Source organism: Trachemys scripta, chromosome 3 (assembly GCF_013100865.1).
Source record: "Trachemys scripta elegans isolate TJP31775 chromosome 3, CAS_Tse_1.0, whole genome shotgun sequence".
In the NCBI taxonomy this organism is placed as follows: domain Eukaryota; kingdom Metazoa; phylum Chordata; order Testudines; family Emydidae; genus Trachemys; species Trachemys scripta.
The window spans coordinates 98,450,139-98,464,925 of record NC_048300.1 but is presented as its reverse complement, the minus strand read 5'-3'; the positions used below and the strand labels follow the sequence as shown (position 1 = coordinate 98,464,925).

Here is a 14,787-nt window from a genome sequence, read left to right as displayed (position 1 = left end):
CACAGCTGGCAGCCCCCCCCCATCAGCTCTCCTACGCCCCCCCCCCACAGCGCCAAGGACTCGCTCCTCCCTCCTGCCCCCTGAATGCCACAAGCCAGCTGATTGCCACAGGCAGGAGGGAAGGAGGAGGAGCGAGGATGCGGCGCACCTCCCCCCTCCGTCCCCTGCCCACAGCAATCAGCTGGCTTGCAGTGTTCAGGGGGCAGGGGAGGGTGGGGGAGCCTGCACGGTATGTTCTCCCCCCTCCCTTCTGCCTCCTGAACGCTGTAAGCCAGCTGATTGCCACGGGCAGGAGGGAGGGGAAGGAGAGAGGACGCCATGTGCAGAGTAAAGGGAGAGGAGAGGGGAGGGGAGAAGAGACGGGTTAATAGTGGGGGCTGGGGGAAGGAGTGGCGTGGGTGGGCCGAGGGTTGAGCCCCCCGCCCCTGGTGCTTGCAGAATAGGGGAAGCAGCCACTGCTGCTGCACAACATGCTTCTCCTAGCCTACAGCACCTTCAGCCTCCTTGTCTGCCTCATTGTCTCCAGTGCCAGTGGGCTGTGCCTGTGTGGGGTAAGGCGGGGGCACCTCCCCACTGTAATACTGTACTGTATGGCAAACATTTTTTCCCTAGAACCTAACCCCGCCCATTTACATTTATTCTCATGGGGAAATTGGATTAGCTTAACATCGTTTCACTTAAAGTCACATTTTTCAGGAACGTAACTACAACGTTAAGTGAGAAGTTACTGTGTTATTTACACTATTGTAGTGCCTCGACCAAGAAGGGAGGCTCAGTGTGCTAGCCACTGACAGTTCCTGCCCCCAAGAGCTTCCTTTGAGTAAAGGAAACAAGTAAGAGTAAAAAGATTGTACAAAAACGCTCCCATAAACAAAGGTCAGTCATTTGAATTTTCTGTTGTAGCTCTAATATGTAGCTTTATATTAATAATGTGAAATTCATTGCCTCTAAAAATAGCCTTTTCTCGTCATGCACAGATAAACATTTAGTAGAACTACATAAATGATTAAAAGAAATTGTATGATTAAGAATACCATAATTGGATGGAGCATGATGATCCAAGCAGCATGAGCTTCACCCACATAAAAATACCTTCCCACCAATGTAGAGATGTGGTTTCATCCTTTACTTTCTTAAGGATTCGTTTGATTTTATCCACCGAATGGCGGACTGTGAGAAGAGTCTTAAGACCTTCCGTTTTTAAGTTGTTGATATAATAGGTGAGCTGTTTACAGTGTCGTAATTTCTTGATAGCCTTTAAGTCAGCTCCAATATGTATAGGCTCTATGTAGTCGTATAGTCGATATTCAGACTGAATGACTTCTGACTCTAGGTCATGCAATGTCACATTTATATCACATCCCCTTAGACTAGATACTTGACACAAACAAATATTTGCAGTAAAATTGTTGATTATATGGTAAAACCTATTTACAGTAAACATTGGACACAGACTTCTTACACAGACACAGTGTCTATTTACCTGCACTATGGCCGACTGGTTAACAAGGGAATGGTGATGCAGCTCGTAACTACATGATCCTGACAAAGAGTTTAGGCACACATGGGCCTCCTCCCATATGCAGAGGTGCAAGTGTATCCCAATCCTTTCTGCTCAGTACAGGCTTGTATATTAATGGGTTTATACTCTTTCCCCTTAAAATGCACTTTCTTCCACAAAAGCACCATTAGGGATTGGTTGGCAAAAATTCCTAGCGGAACGAGAGGATAGGTGCTTTCCTCAACAGCTGACCTTAAGGTGAGTACAAGGGCTATAATAGTCTCATTATGGGGAAATTAATGAGTCTCCACCATTCATGATGCCTTTTCTCAAATTCATTGGAGTTATTTCCGATTATTCTTTTTAACTCCAAAGGCATGTTTCCATTTAGGCCATCTCTTACAATTGATTTTGCAACACTTAATAACTATTGCTGGGCTTCCATACAGATAAGTGCCTCAGAGAGATTTGATTGCAGGATGCCAAGAGCCCCCAATATCTGTAGGTGATCTTGTTCCTGACTATCCAACCAATAAGGGAGGATATTTACAATATTGAATTTAGTGGGTCCTAATCCCATCAGCACTGACGATAGTGGCTCCAAGAAGGTTGACATGTCATGACCTAGATCACCTATTCTTTTAGCAAGGAAGTTTTGATCGATGGTATTAATTACCCCAAGTCCAGCTCCTACTCCTCCAAGCACCTTTACTATCACATCCCTTTTCTTCCTTTGTTGTAAGGAGGATGGCAAGATTCCTTGTAGCCATGCTCCCCATCCCATTAATAAGGGCATCACAAAGGGTGCACACAGAAGATGTAGTGGAATGATAAAGATTTGAATAGGCAGTGTGATCTTCTTTAGGGCGAATTGAGGTTCAATACTCATAATTCTTGATATATCCTTTTTGACAACAAAAGGTCCCACGTAACTAGTTTGTGGTGGTGGAGCAATGGTCAATTTGAACGATGTTTTCAGTTCAAACAGGCCCTTAACAATCCACACCCCAGAGTGCAAAATACTAGTATTAACCATGAGAATTCCTGTGCAGGTGAGGTTGTATTGTTTTATTGAGTCATCCAATTTGCAAAACTTAGATGAAACATAATTAGTCAAAGAGAGAGAACACTGATTTCTGCATACTTGACAGGATAGATTCATGATTAAATGTTCGTTGGTATAAGGGGGTGCCCATGTAATTTAATTGAGGTGAACAACCTATGAAAGGGGAAGAGTCCAACATCCATGCACATCCATTAAATAACTTTTTAATATATTTTAGCTGTCCAGTTGGATTTAGCACTGGGTCATGTGTTCGATTGTCGTGTAGGGTGAATGACACCAGTGAGTTGTTGCCTTTATTCTCCTTTATAACTAAATAACAATACCTTTCCATTACGTAGGAGTAAATGCTGGATAATCCAGTCATTACATCCTCAGGGACGACCCAATATGCAGGAGTGAGAGGGATTCGAGTTGCTGGCCGATCTTGTTTTCCCTATTTAAATCCAAAAGTGCATATTTTAAGCGGTGCCTTAGGCGGTGCTTCTGTCCTAACTTCCTCCTGGAAAGGGTTTAGTTGGGGCCCTTGGCATCATTTGGATTCTAGCTCCTTTGTTTTCCTTCTCGTAATTCTTGTCATACTCCTCATCATATTCCTCATTTTTAAAGTCTCTTGTGTATATACATCTTTTTCTGAATCCTCATCCTGGTCATACTCAAAAACAGGAATCTTTTGGTAGCTATCAGTATATCATCTACATAACTGACAATGTTGTCACGGTAGGAGGAGGTTTTCCATAATGCTGCTACGATGCAATAACATAAACTCGGAGCATTGTGATACCCTTGGGGAACCCTTGTAAAGGTGACTTGTTGTTCTTCATAAGTGAAGGCAAATTTATAGTAGTAGGAGGGATGGAGTTGTATGGAGAAGAAGGCATTAGAGATGTCTAGGACGCTGTACCAGCACGCACCTTCGGTGATTAAATTCATCACCTCTGGAAATTTAGCAACAACAGGGGCCAACCTGGGTGTCACCTTGTTTAATCCCCTATAGTCCACGGTTAACTTCCAGGAGCTTCCATCAACCTTTCTAACTGGCCAGATAGGAGAGTTTCAGACACTTTGACAAGGTATCAGCACTTCTTGATTCAATAATGCCTCTATTGTGGATCGAATCCTCTCCTTCGCCTCAGCAGAATACCGGTATTGATGTATAGGCTTTGGATCAGGACCTTCTACCTTTATTGAGGCTTGGACCTTTCCGCAAATTAGTTTGTTAGGAGCAAACACCTCCTTGTAACTTGTCGGATTTTTTGGTAACTTGTTGGATTTCTGTTTCCCATATAGGAAGCTGCAGTTCTTCTGGAGCCTTGGCAGCACAGATGCGGTGTGTTGCAGGGATTAGAATACCTGCTTCTACGTGTTCGGCTTGAATCAACATCCTATCAGGTAAGTCAATAGTTATATCCAATTGCTGCAACAGATTTATTCCTAATATGCCTGTACCATCCAGTTTTTGCAGTCCAAAAGACCTGTGTAGATAGAGACCCAATATGGCATGTAACTTCATAAGTAAAAGGAATGACATTTTCTTTACCATTATATGAGACCAAAGATTTCAGTTCTCTTACTGGCAAGTTCTTAGCTATAGGACTTCCCTTGAGACATAACAAACTAGTGGAAGCCCCTGTATACACCAGCATTGATTGTTCTATTTTTCCGAAGCTTCCCATTATTTTAATTTTTACTGTAGGCCTGCCCCATTCGTCGTTATCTACAGGGGCTCGGGAAACTCGGCTTCCTCAGTAAGTACTGCTAGTGGAGACAGACTCTACCGGAGTGTCGGAGCTTGGCCCTCCAGCCTTTTGCCCAATTCATATTTAGCCAATTTTAGAAACATGTCCTCTGCTGACAGTCTCTGCTTATTTAGCTTGTCCCATGGCTCATACTGAGACAATATTTTTAGCATAAGCTTTTTAAAAATCCTTATCTCATCTCCAGTTCCTCTAAACATAACGTTTCTGTTGTCCAGGGGTTTAGTAGTGGCGGAACTTTGTCCTGTGTGGCTGCTTTTACCATTTACCAGTAGTCTCCTTACTATTATATGCAGCTACCTTCTTTTTTGCTGATGTTCCTTGATGGACTAGTTGCTGGAGTTCAAAAATCTCCCATGCTCTTGCTTCTAGTAAAGGCAGCCGACTGTTGGCTCTAGCTAGCCGTATGTTAGGAGATAAACCCTGCACATAAAGTTCTCTTAACTCTGGTGTATCATAAGTGATTATCCCAGTTTACCCCTAGTCTAGCCAACCAGAATAACAATTTTTTCCTCAGAAAATATTTTTCTGGCCTTTCATCTACACTCTGTTTTTCTGAATTTGCCTTGCCCATTACATTATCATGTGGATAAAACAATCAAAATACAAATGAATAGATAGTAGATGGTTCATTATTTGCATCAATTAATACATTATAAGGAAGAGTTGCAAAATCATCATTAGACATACATTCACTTAGTATACATATCACATCATCTTGAGACAAATGTGGTGTGACAGATAATTTGGCTAACCAGTTAAGCACTGTATCTTGGTCACAAGGGCCCACGTGCTTTCCCATGGCTCTAGCCTGTTCTGGTGTAAGAGCTTTATTTTCATGTTTTACCAAGGGGGGTTGCCCAGTGTGCCAATGGGCATCCTTTCTGTGCCGCTTCCACCTCCTCCCAGCTTGGAGGTGCAGAGCGTAGCTGCTCTTTCCCACACCAATTTTCTGGTGGATGTTCCTCACACTGACCATTCAGATTGCTTGTTTAGTTCCCTCTGAAATTCCACACTGTCTTCTTTAGTCTTAACTAATTTCTGCAACTTAATTATTTTCTGCAACTTATGGCATCTCACTGTTCATTCCCTTTTCTAAAACATGAATTAGTAACAGTAATACAGCATTGCAGCAAATCTATTGAGGAGATAATAAAAATTGCATAGATCATGAGAAAGACAAGAGCCCAGGAGGAGCCTCAGTCCTGACCCATCTGATCTTCCAGACCGTCTCTGTAAGGATAAGGCCTTCGTCTGCAGCCAGATTAAAAGAGCAGCCGAGCAGCAGCCATTGGCTGAGAAGCAGGAAGTCACATCCTCACATTCCATCTAAATGACATTAAAACAATGGAATATCAGGCTGTTAAGAAGGAGACCCCGTCCTAATAACACCCACTGTCACCAGATAAAGAAACAGATCTTCAGCTGGCTAAAGAAAACTTAGTTTGACACCGTTCTGTCTGTCAAGAAATCACTAATCAATAGTTGTAAAATCCTCATTTCTTTATTGTTTTGTCATTATGGTCCCCATTTCCCTATTGTTCATCTGTATGGTCCTTTAATTGTTTCTGTCTGCTACATAATTAATTTTGCTAGGTATAAATTAATTAAGGTGGGGTAGAATTGATTAGAGAATTTTGTTACACTGTGTTAGGATTGGTTAGATAGATTTCAGTATAATGATTGGTTAAGGTACAGCTAAGCAGGACTCAAGTTTCACTATATAAACTGGGGTCCAAAAGGAAGTTCTCCTCCAGGACACAGCCCCAAAGATCAGAGCTGTCAGACCTCAACACTCTGCCAATGACACTGTGCAGAAACTGGAGTCCCCTAGATGGACCTGATCCTGACTAGCCATCAAGAAAAGTTCATCTGGCTTATTGGGAGTGGTGAGCACTGTATGTGTAGCGTGTGCAGTCTGGTTTGGTAATTGTTAATAAATAGAGGTTATGTAATATATTACTGTGCAAGGCTCTTTCACTGGTAAAAGGTCCTCCAAACCTGCAGTAGTAGTATACACCCGGAGCCCTATGTACTGGGAAAGGGTGTGAGTACTTAAATTGACCAGGTTAGTTACACCCTGAGCCCTAGGAATTGGGTACAGGTAGGTGCTTTTTGCCTGGAGTCCTACCAATTGGGAAAAGATGGGGGTGCCTAAATTAACCAGGTTACGCCTGGAACCCTATGGACTGGGAAAAAGTGGGGTGCCCTAATGTGTGCAGGTAACAGATTTGGTAGAGAATGCCTGGGCAGCCTAAGGTCTTTTGGACTGAACTGATAAGAGTCTAACACAGTAAATAATAACAAAGTACCTGTGCCTTCCTTCAGAAAGGGTCGCTACCTATCTGGCAGAATGAGCACCCCAGAATAGGGTGACCAGACGTCCCGATTTTATCGGGACTGTCCCGATATTTCCTTGTTTGTCCCGCGTCCCGACCAACGTTAGGTCGGGACACAGGACAAACAAGCAAATACTCCAGAGCCCGGAAGTGCTCGCGCCCCCCTGCCCCGACTCCACCCCCTCCTTCCCCCATTGGCTCCCTCCCCGAATCCCCGCCTCTTCCCCAGGCTCACCATTCCTCCTCCCTCCAGCGCTTGTGGAGGGAGGCCCAGGAGACGCCGGGGGAGCGCGGGGCCAGAGTGAGTGAGAGTCTGGCCTGGCCCCGAGTGCAGGCAGGACTCAGTCGGGCAGTAGGGAGAGTAGTGGGGAGGCCTGCGGGGCCAGGCGGCGGCTGTTCTCTCCCCCTGGGCAGCGGGACTTGGGAGCAGCTGCTGCTGCTGCAGCTCCCACTGCCGCATGGGGAGGAAGCGGCCGATGGCCCAGCTCGGTGGCTGTGGCTCTGGCGCCCCCAAATCTCCCGAGCCTGGGCCTGTTGCGGGGACCCAGCAGCGCGCATGCTGCACCCAGCCCCTGGCCAGTTGCGTGCCCAGCTGGTGCTATCCCGCGGCGGTCCCGGGGCGGAGGCATCGGCAGCCCAGCCCCGTTCGTTCCCCTGCAGGACCCGAGCGGGACGGGGGGGCTGGGGCCTGCTGCCCCCACTTCGGGGCCACCGTGGGATTGCACCAGCTGGACAGCAGCCCAGACACGACTGGCCAGGGTCTGGGTGAAGTGTGCGCGCTGCTGGGTTCCCGTAACAGGCCCAGGCTCGGAGGGTTCGGGGGCGCCAGAGCCACAGCCACCGAGCTTGGCCATCGGCCGCTTCCTCCCCCCGCGGCAGTGGGAGCTGCAGCAGCGACTGCTCCCGAGTCCTGCTGCCCGGGGGGGAGAACAGCCACCGCCTGGCACCGCGGGCCGCCCCCCTCCTCTCCCTACCACCCAACTGAGTCCTGCCTGCACTCGGGACCAGGCCAGATTCTCACCCCGGCCCCGCGCTTCCCCTGCGTCTCCCGGGCCTCCCTCCAGCACTTGTGGAGGAAGGTGTGTGTGGGGGGGGGGTTTGCCCTGCCCCCTCCCGCCACCCCCCCTCCCCGCATCCCGATATTTGACTTAGGTGATCTGGTCACCGTACCCCAGAACAACAAGAGAGAAAGGGAACAAAGAAAAGGGACCAGGAGGGATGGGGCTAGTTGAAGACCCCACCCTCCTTGCTAAATGGTTAGTGGGACAAAGCCTGTGCTTGTGGGAAGGGATGGTTCAGTGAGGAAATCAGAATCAAGCCCAAGCAAGCAGGCAGGCAACAGATAAAAAGATTGGGAAACAGGTTGGAAGCCCTGAGGGGCATAGTGGCAGGAGAAAGGGAGGAGTAAGTAGAGGCCTGGAGATTTCAGATCCCTGGGACAATACTTGTCAAGTATCAGGGGGTAGCCGTGTTAGTCTGTATCTACAAAAACAACAAGGAGTCTGGTGGCACCTTAAAGACTAACAGATTTATTTGGGCATCCGAAGAAGTGAGGTTTTTACTCACGAAAGCTTATGCCCAAATAAATCTGTTAGTCTTTAAGGTGCCACCAGACTCCTTGGGACAATACTTGGAATCGTGATATCTGGGCTGATGGAGGTGTCATTTTGGGAGATAAGCAAGGAAAGAGAGTGAGAAGTTAAGTCTGCAGAGGCTGTTGGGAATTAAGCAGCTGAAGCTTGTAAAAACGTTAACAATAAAAAGTGTTATAGAAAAAGAATTCTTGGTTTCTTTGCAGCCATTCTGAAGGAAAAATGGGCCCTTTTCCAACTGAATGTCTGTAAATATGCCAGGAAAAGAGACAATCTGATTTAAATAATTTAACTATGAACAACTTAGTCAGATTTGCTAAAACAACATAAAGGGTTTCTATTGGAACTTAACTGTCCCCAAATGTATACAAATGTAATTTATGTACTGTGAAAAAATTAAAGCAGTGTAAGGGATGTTAAGCAAAAGAGTATGTATGTACCTCTGTGTGTGTAAGTAAATATATTGTGTAAATATGTGGAGTGATTAGGACCTAAACCCAGGGCCAGCTCTAGGTTTTTTGCCACCCCAAGCGCCGAGAGCGCAACTGCCCAAGCCAAAAAAAAAAAAAAAAAAAAAATGGCCGGAATGCCGCCCCAAGTTTGTAAAACTCTGTTTTGTAGGTTTAAGATAAATTGTTTTTTGTTTTGTTTTTAAATAATACCACTAAAAATCCATTTGAATCTTTCATTCAAAGTTGCAAACCTGACGGACACTTTTTGCCAATCACAGGTAACTAGTGTTGTTTGGCTTTGGTATTTAGCATTTAACCCTTAAGGCACCTCATATGCTTTATAACATTCAAGATCAAAGTTGTGGCTGCAGAAGGGCAGTCAAAACCAGGAGAATGGGAAGAGAATCTGGATTTGTTTTTTGGTAACAAAATAGCAGATAAGAGCTGTAGTAAAAGAATAAGAAATTAAAAAAAGACAGTGCCCCTCTGGAGCAACAGCAGGGGTGAGGCACAGAAAAAAGCAATGTTAGAAACACTGAGCCTTAAGGTGACTCTGAATAATCAGACTATCACTTTGATAAGGTGTAAGGAAGCCGGGACACTACTGAGAGTATCAATTCAGGACAAATTGCTTAGAACAGGGCAGTCACAGCCGAAGGCTGGGGTTCCTTTATTACTAAGGCACACCAAACCAGCCAAACCGAGATGACTTCGGTTTTACCCCACTGGCTAATCAGAAGTTATATAAGCAATTTCCTCAGATACTCCAGTTCCCTTGTATCACCACCAGCACCACTCCTTATGGGGATGAACGGTTATGAAAACCAATACCCCATAAAAGAAAAAAGGTTCTCCCAATCCTAAAGGACCAAGCCCCAGACCCAGGTCAATATACAAGTCAGATCTTACCCACAAATCACACTGTTGACAATTCTTTAGAATCTAAAATCTAAAGGTTTATTCATAAAAAGAAAGAAACATAGATGAGAGCTAAAATTGGTTAAATGGAATCAAATACATACAACCATTGCAAAGTTCTTGGTTCAGGCTTATAGCAGTGGTGGGATAAACTGCAGCCTCAAATCAAGTCTCTGGAGTATACCCACAGCTTGGATGGTCATTCAATCCTTTGTTCAGAGCTTTAGTATAGCAAAGTTCCTCCAGAGGTTAGAAGCAGGTTTGAAGACAAAATGGGGGGTTTTCCAGGGCCTTTTATATCCTCTGTCATGCGGCCTGCGCTTCCTTTGTTTCACACACAAGCTGCCCAGCATATGGCTTGGAAGCCTTAGAGTTCTCTTCATAGGCATGTCCCTGCATGCACTGCTGAGTTATAAGATGTATCTGTCTTCTCTCTGTCGGTCACTTGTATAGCTGATGGCCCTTAATGGGCCATCAAGCAGGCTAGGCAGTGCTGATGCCAAATTGTCTGGGGTGTCACTCAGAAGCATAGCACAAGTTTGAAATACAGCCAGTATAGCTGTACTTATAACTTTAAATACAAAAATGATACATGCATACAGATAGCATAATCATAACCAGAAAATCATAACATTTTCCTAGACACCTTACTTGACCTCCTTTGTACAAGATTTGGTGCCACTACAGGACCTTGGTTGCAACAATAATGATCTAAACGGTCACAGTTTGTGTCAATAACGTCACATAAGGGTACATGAAAACTCTGTGAGCACAAAAAAAAAAGTTAACACCTTATGTAAAAATTGATATGGCTAACAATGTTATAGAAGTTAAACTATGAAAGGAATGTGCATTTTTTGCAGGACATGTGCAGTGTATATTGTGGAAGGGGTAAAAGAAATGCAAACAAAACATGCTACTTAATTAAAATCCAATTAGGGCTCCAAAGGGAGCCACAATAGGTTGTGGGGTTTTTTTTGTTTGGTTGGTTTTTTGTTTTTTTCCAGATTGCTGTGTGTTTTGGAAACAGGAGTTGAAAGTGGAAAGAAATCAAAACTGGTGGAAGTTGATTGTGTCCCTTTTAAAGCTGAGTCTCTCTGAGCTGCTAATGGCTTTGGATCCAAAAGCAAGCCAGAAAGCATCTGTGTTGATGCAAATTACCTAGCTGATAGTGGAAGGAGAGAGCTGCCCATAAATGGCAGCACAAAGGAGCTGCAGATAATGAACATACCTGCTCAGCAAACAAACTACACCTCTACCCCAATATAACGCGACCCGATATAACACGAATTTGAATATAACGCGGTAAAGCAGTGCTCTGGGAGGGCAGGGCTGCGCACTCCAGCGGATCAAAGCAAGTTTGATATAACGCAGTTTCACCTATAACACGATAAGATTTTTTGGCTCCCGAGGACAGCGTTATATTGAGGTAGAGGTATACCTGAAACCAAAAGGCTCAAATTATGACTCCCCTCCCCCTCGAGGAAGGTGGAAAAAGAAGTCAACCCTAAGAATAAGAGGGACAGGTTAACCCTAAGTAGAAAAAATATACTTTTTTGCATGTATGCACAGTGCTAAAATCTGAAGACAAATAAAAAAGAGGTCTGCTTATATGCATGACACCCCTACCTTTTAATTCACCAAAACCCCAAGGGTATAATTCATGGTATAACAAGATACCTTTAATAGATTTGATGCTAATGTTATTGTTAATATTAAACATTAGCATAAATTTAATGTTAATAAGTTCCCCTGTAACAATGTATAGTGTGTATGATTTTTGGAAATGTCCTTTAAGGTCATAGGATGATGCTTTTCAGCTATTACCTGTGAATAAACGCAAAGCTTAGCACAGTAGAAAAAACATTACAAACCTGGTCTGCTGTATAAAAAGGGAAACTGAGGTACACCACCTCATGAATTTAATGACTGAACAGTGGGATAATTTCCCCTAAACCCTTACAGGGTAAAAGCCATTAAACCTGGCCTGCCTATAGAACAAAAACACAGGAAAGTATGGGGGTAATTCCTCTGTTTTGCCTGCAATCAGCAAGGATATTTGTAAAAGGAAGGGGTATTTTAAGCAATAATCTGCCACCCTGTTCCAAATATGCTTCCAAATATGCCCAAAAGAGGTAGAAAAATGTTTTTTGTCTTTCAGAACTTTAGGAAAAGCTGGTGTTAGCTAAAGAGCAACCCAGAATACGATGGATCTACTTGGGGGGGGAGGGGGGAGGAAATCAGTAATAATTGGCAAGTCTTAATCAACTTCCAGCATGCAAGCCCAACTGAATGCACCTGGGTGTTGTATAAAATTGGATGTAAGGAAAGGAAGGCCATTGCAACACCTTCCCTAATTACTATAAGGGACAGAATAGTAAAGGCCCAGTGAAGGTATAGCTGCCCTAATACTATCTCAGTGTGAACTATTGAAGGTTATTGGATTTGCCTGGCAGCCAGGAGGGGTGGGTAACCTAAAGAAAAGGCTCCAAAGAAGTGTATTGGAAACTGCTTTGGGTGGAAGTGGATTAGAAGTTGGAATACTGGATGCTACTAACATAGAGGTATTGGCAAAAAAACTAAATTATGTCACAACTGAAATACAAGAAAGGCCATCTCGGAAAGCCCATCTGTGTCTCCTTGTCAGAATTAGGAATGGCACAACAATTATTTTCTAAAATACTGCCAGTATGGCAATAGCAAGGATGTTATTTTTAGCAGGAACTATGGATACAATACAAGAAAATGTGTCCATAACATTAGCCTGTACACAGGCCCAGGAAATAAGTCAGCAATTGGTCATTCAAATAATCTGGGAAGGCATGCAAGGAAATTTGCCTTTGGAAATAAAAAGTTTTGAGGGGAAAATGTTACGGAAGGGGAGAAGGAATTATTGGCATGGTGGAAATTGGTAAATTTTACATTGAATACAGATCAAACGGTCCTACAGGCGTATGTAGTAACTGTACACCCAGACTGACTATTGATAGATATACACCCGGTGGTACCTGTGGGAATCCAGCTAATGAAAAATGTATTCTGCTGATCATCGCTCCTGGGCATATAAAGAAAACCAACAATGGAAAACCATTGACATTTTCAGTGTGTGGCCCATGAAAATTTGGGATAGGTGTGTGAGGATCAAAACTTACAAGAAAGAGATGAATGTTTTTATGTAAAAGACAAAGGAACCCAAAGATGTATGTTTGATATATTCATTGAACAAAAGTCATCTGTTGTGTATGTGGGAAAGGGACGTGTTTGTGTTAGAAGTCATTGTCCTATGGTAGTAGTAGACGATAATGAACTGTATTTTATGACTTATTTAGTTAATAGATGTTTCTGCAATATTAGGAAAATTATAAGTTATAATGTTGAATACTATGCACCTGTATGGACTGTAAACGACTTGAAGTTTAAACCATAGTTGTATCATAATGTAATGCCTGTAACTTTAGGCATGAATATGACCATGATAAGAAAATTGTTGATCCATCCTATGTTATATTCCCATTTACAATATACATTGCACAGACAGCAGAACAAATACATATTGAAGTACAACATGATAATACAAAAATCAGCCAAGTGCTGAAAACTATTGCAGATGCAGGACATCACTTCTGGTGGGAAACACTATTAGGGCGGTCACCTTCTGCAACTGGTATGCTAAATATAATGGTTCACCCCATTGTGGTGATCATTGGAATCCAACTGGCTTTATTAGTGAGCATAATAGCTTTGGCTTGCTGCATGAAGAGAACTGTTTGAAGACTACAGAAAGCTGGTATACAAAGTCAAATAAGGCCCTTGTTGGTCCTACCAAGGAGGCAAGCCCAAGCTCATCAGCTCCGAGTATTGGACTCCTTTGATAGTAATGACAGCTTTGGTAAAAGTGTCATTAAGGAGGGGACTGTAAGGATAAGGCCTGCGTCTGCAGCCACATTGTAAGGCCTAAAGCCTTCGTCTGCAGCCAGATTAAAAGAGCAGTGGAGCAGCAGCCATTAGCTGAGAAGCAGGAAGTCACATCCTCACATTCCATCTAAATGACATTAAAACAATGGAATATCAGGCTGTTAAGAAGGAGACCTTGTGCTAATAACACCCACTGTCACCAGATACAGAAACAGATCTTCAGATGGCTGAAGAAAACTTAGTTTGACATCATTCTGTCTGCCAAGAAATCACTTATCAATAGTTGTGGTTGTGAAATCCTCATTTCTTTATTGTTTTGTCATTATGGTCCCCACTTCCCTATTGTTTATCTGTATGGTCTCTGTCTGGTTCTTTAATTGTTTCTGTCTATTACATAATTAATTTTGCTAGGAGGTGGGGTAGAATTGATTAGAGAATTTTGTTACACGACGTTAGGATTGGTTAGATAGATTTCAGTATAATGATTGGTTAAGGTACAGCTAAGCAGGACTCAAATTTCACTGTATAAACTGGGGTCGAAAAGGAAGTTCTTTGGGAACCAACTCCAGGACACAGCCCCAAAGATCAGAGCTGTCAGACCTCAACCCTCTGCCAATGACACCGTGCAGAACCTGTAGGCCCCCAGATGGACCTGATCCTGACTGGCCATCAAGAAAAGTTCATCTGGCTTATTGGGAGTGATGAGCACTGTGTGTGTAGCGTGTGCAGTCTGGTTTTGGTGATTGTTAATAAATAGAGGTTATGTAGTATATTACTGTGCAAGGCTCTTTCACTGGTAAAAGGTCCTGCAAACCTGCAGTAGTAGTATACGCCTAGAGCCCTATGAATTGGGAAAAGGTGGGGGTGCCTAAATTTACCAGAAAAAGCAACAGAGAGTCCTGTGGCACCTTTAAGACTAACAGATGTATTGGAGCATAAGCTTTTGTGGGTGAATGCCCACTTCGTCAGATGCAGTGATGGAAATTTCCAGGGGCAGGTAAAAATATGCTGGCAAGAATCAGTCTGGAGATAACGAGGTTAGTTCAGGTTTCAGAGTAGCAGCCGTGTTAGTCTGTATCCGCAAAAAGAAGAGCCATTACAAACATTGAATCTATCTCCCCTTGTAAGTATTCTCACACTTCTTAACTGTCTATACTGGGCTAGCTTGATTATCACTTCAAAAGTTTTTTTTTCTCTTAATTAATTGGCCTCTCAGAGTTGGTAAGACAACTCCCACCTGTTTATGCTCT

The 14,787-nt window shown here is 43.6% G+C and overlaps 1 protein-coding gene across 2 annotated transcripts in view; it reads left to right on the top strand.

Annotated features, from left to right (window-relative positions):
* Nucleotides 1-3,335: 3,335 nt before the first annotated feature.
* The window catches only part of STX11 (syntaxin 11), a 41,770-nt gene continuing 30,318 nt past the window's right edge, over nucleotides 3,336-14,787 (top strand). The window contains exons 1-2 of one of the 2 annotated variants that reach the window (XR_004645097.1): nucleotides 3,336-3,956; nucleotides 5,433-6,075. The gene's annotated coding sequence lies outside the window, so the exon portion shown is untranslated. Of the gene's footprint in view, nucleotides 3,957-5,432; nucleotides 6,076-14,787 lie in introns of those variants that run through there. The other variant, XM_034765491.1, reaches the window with a different exon arrangement.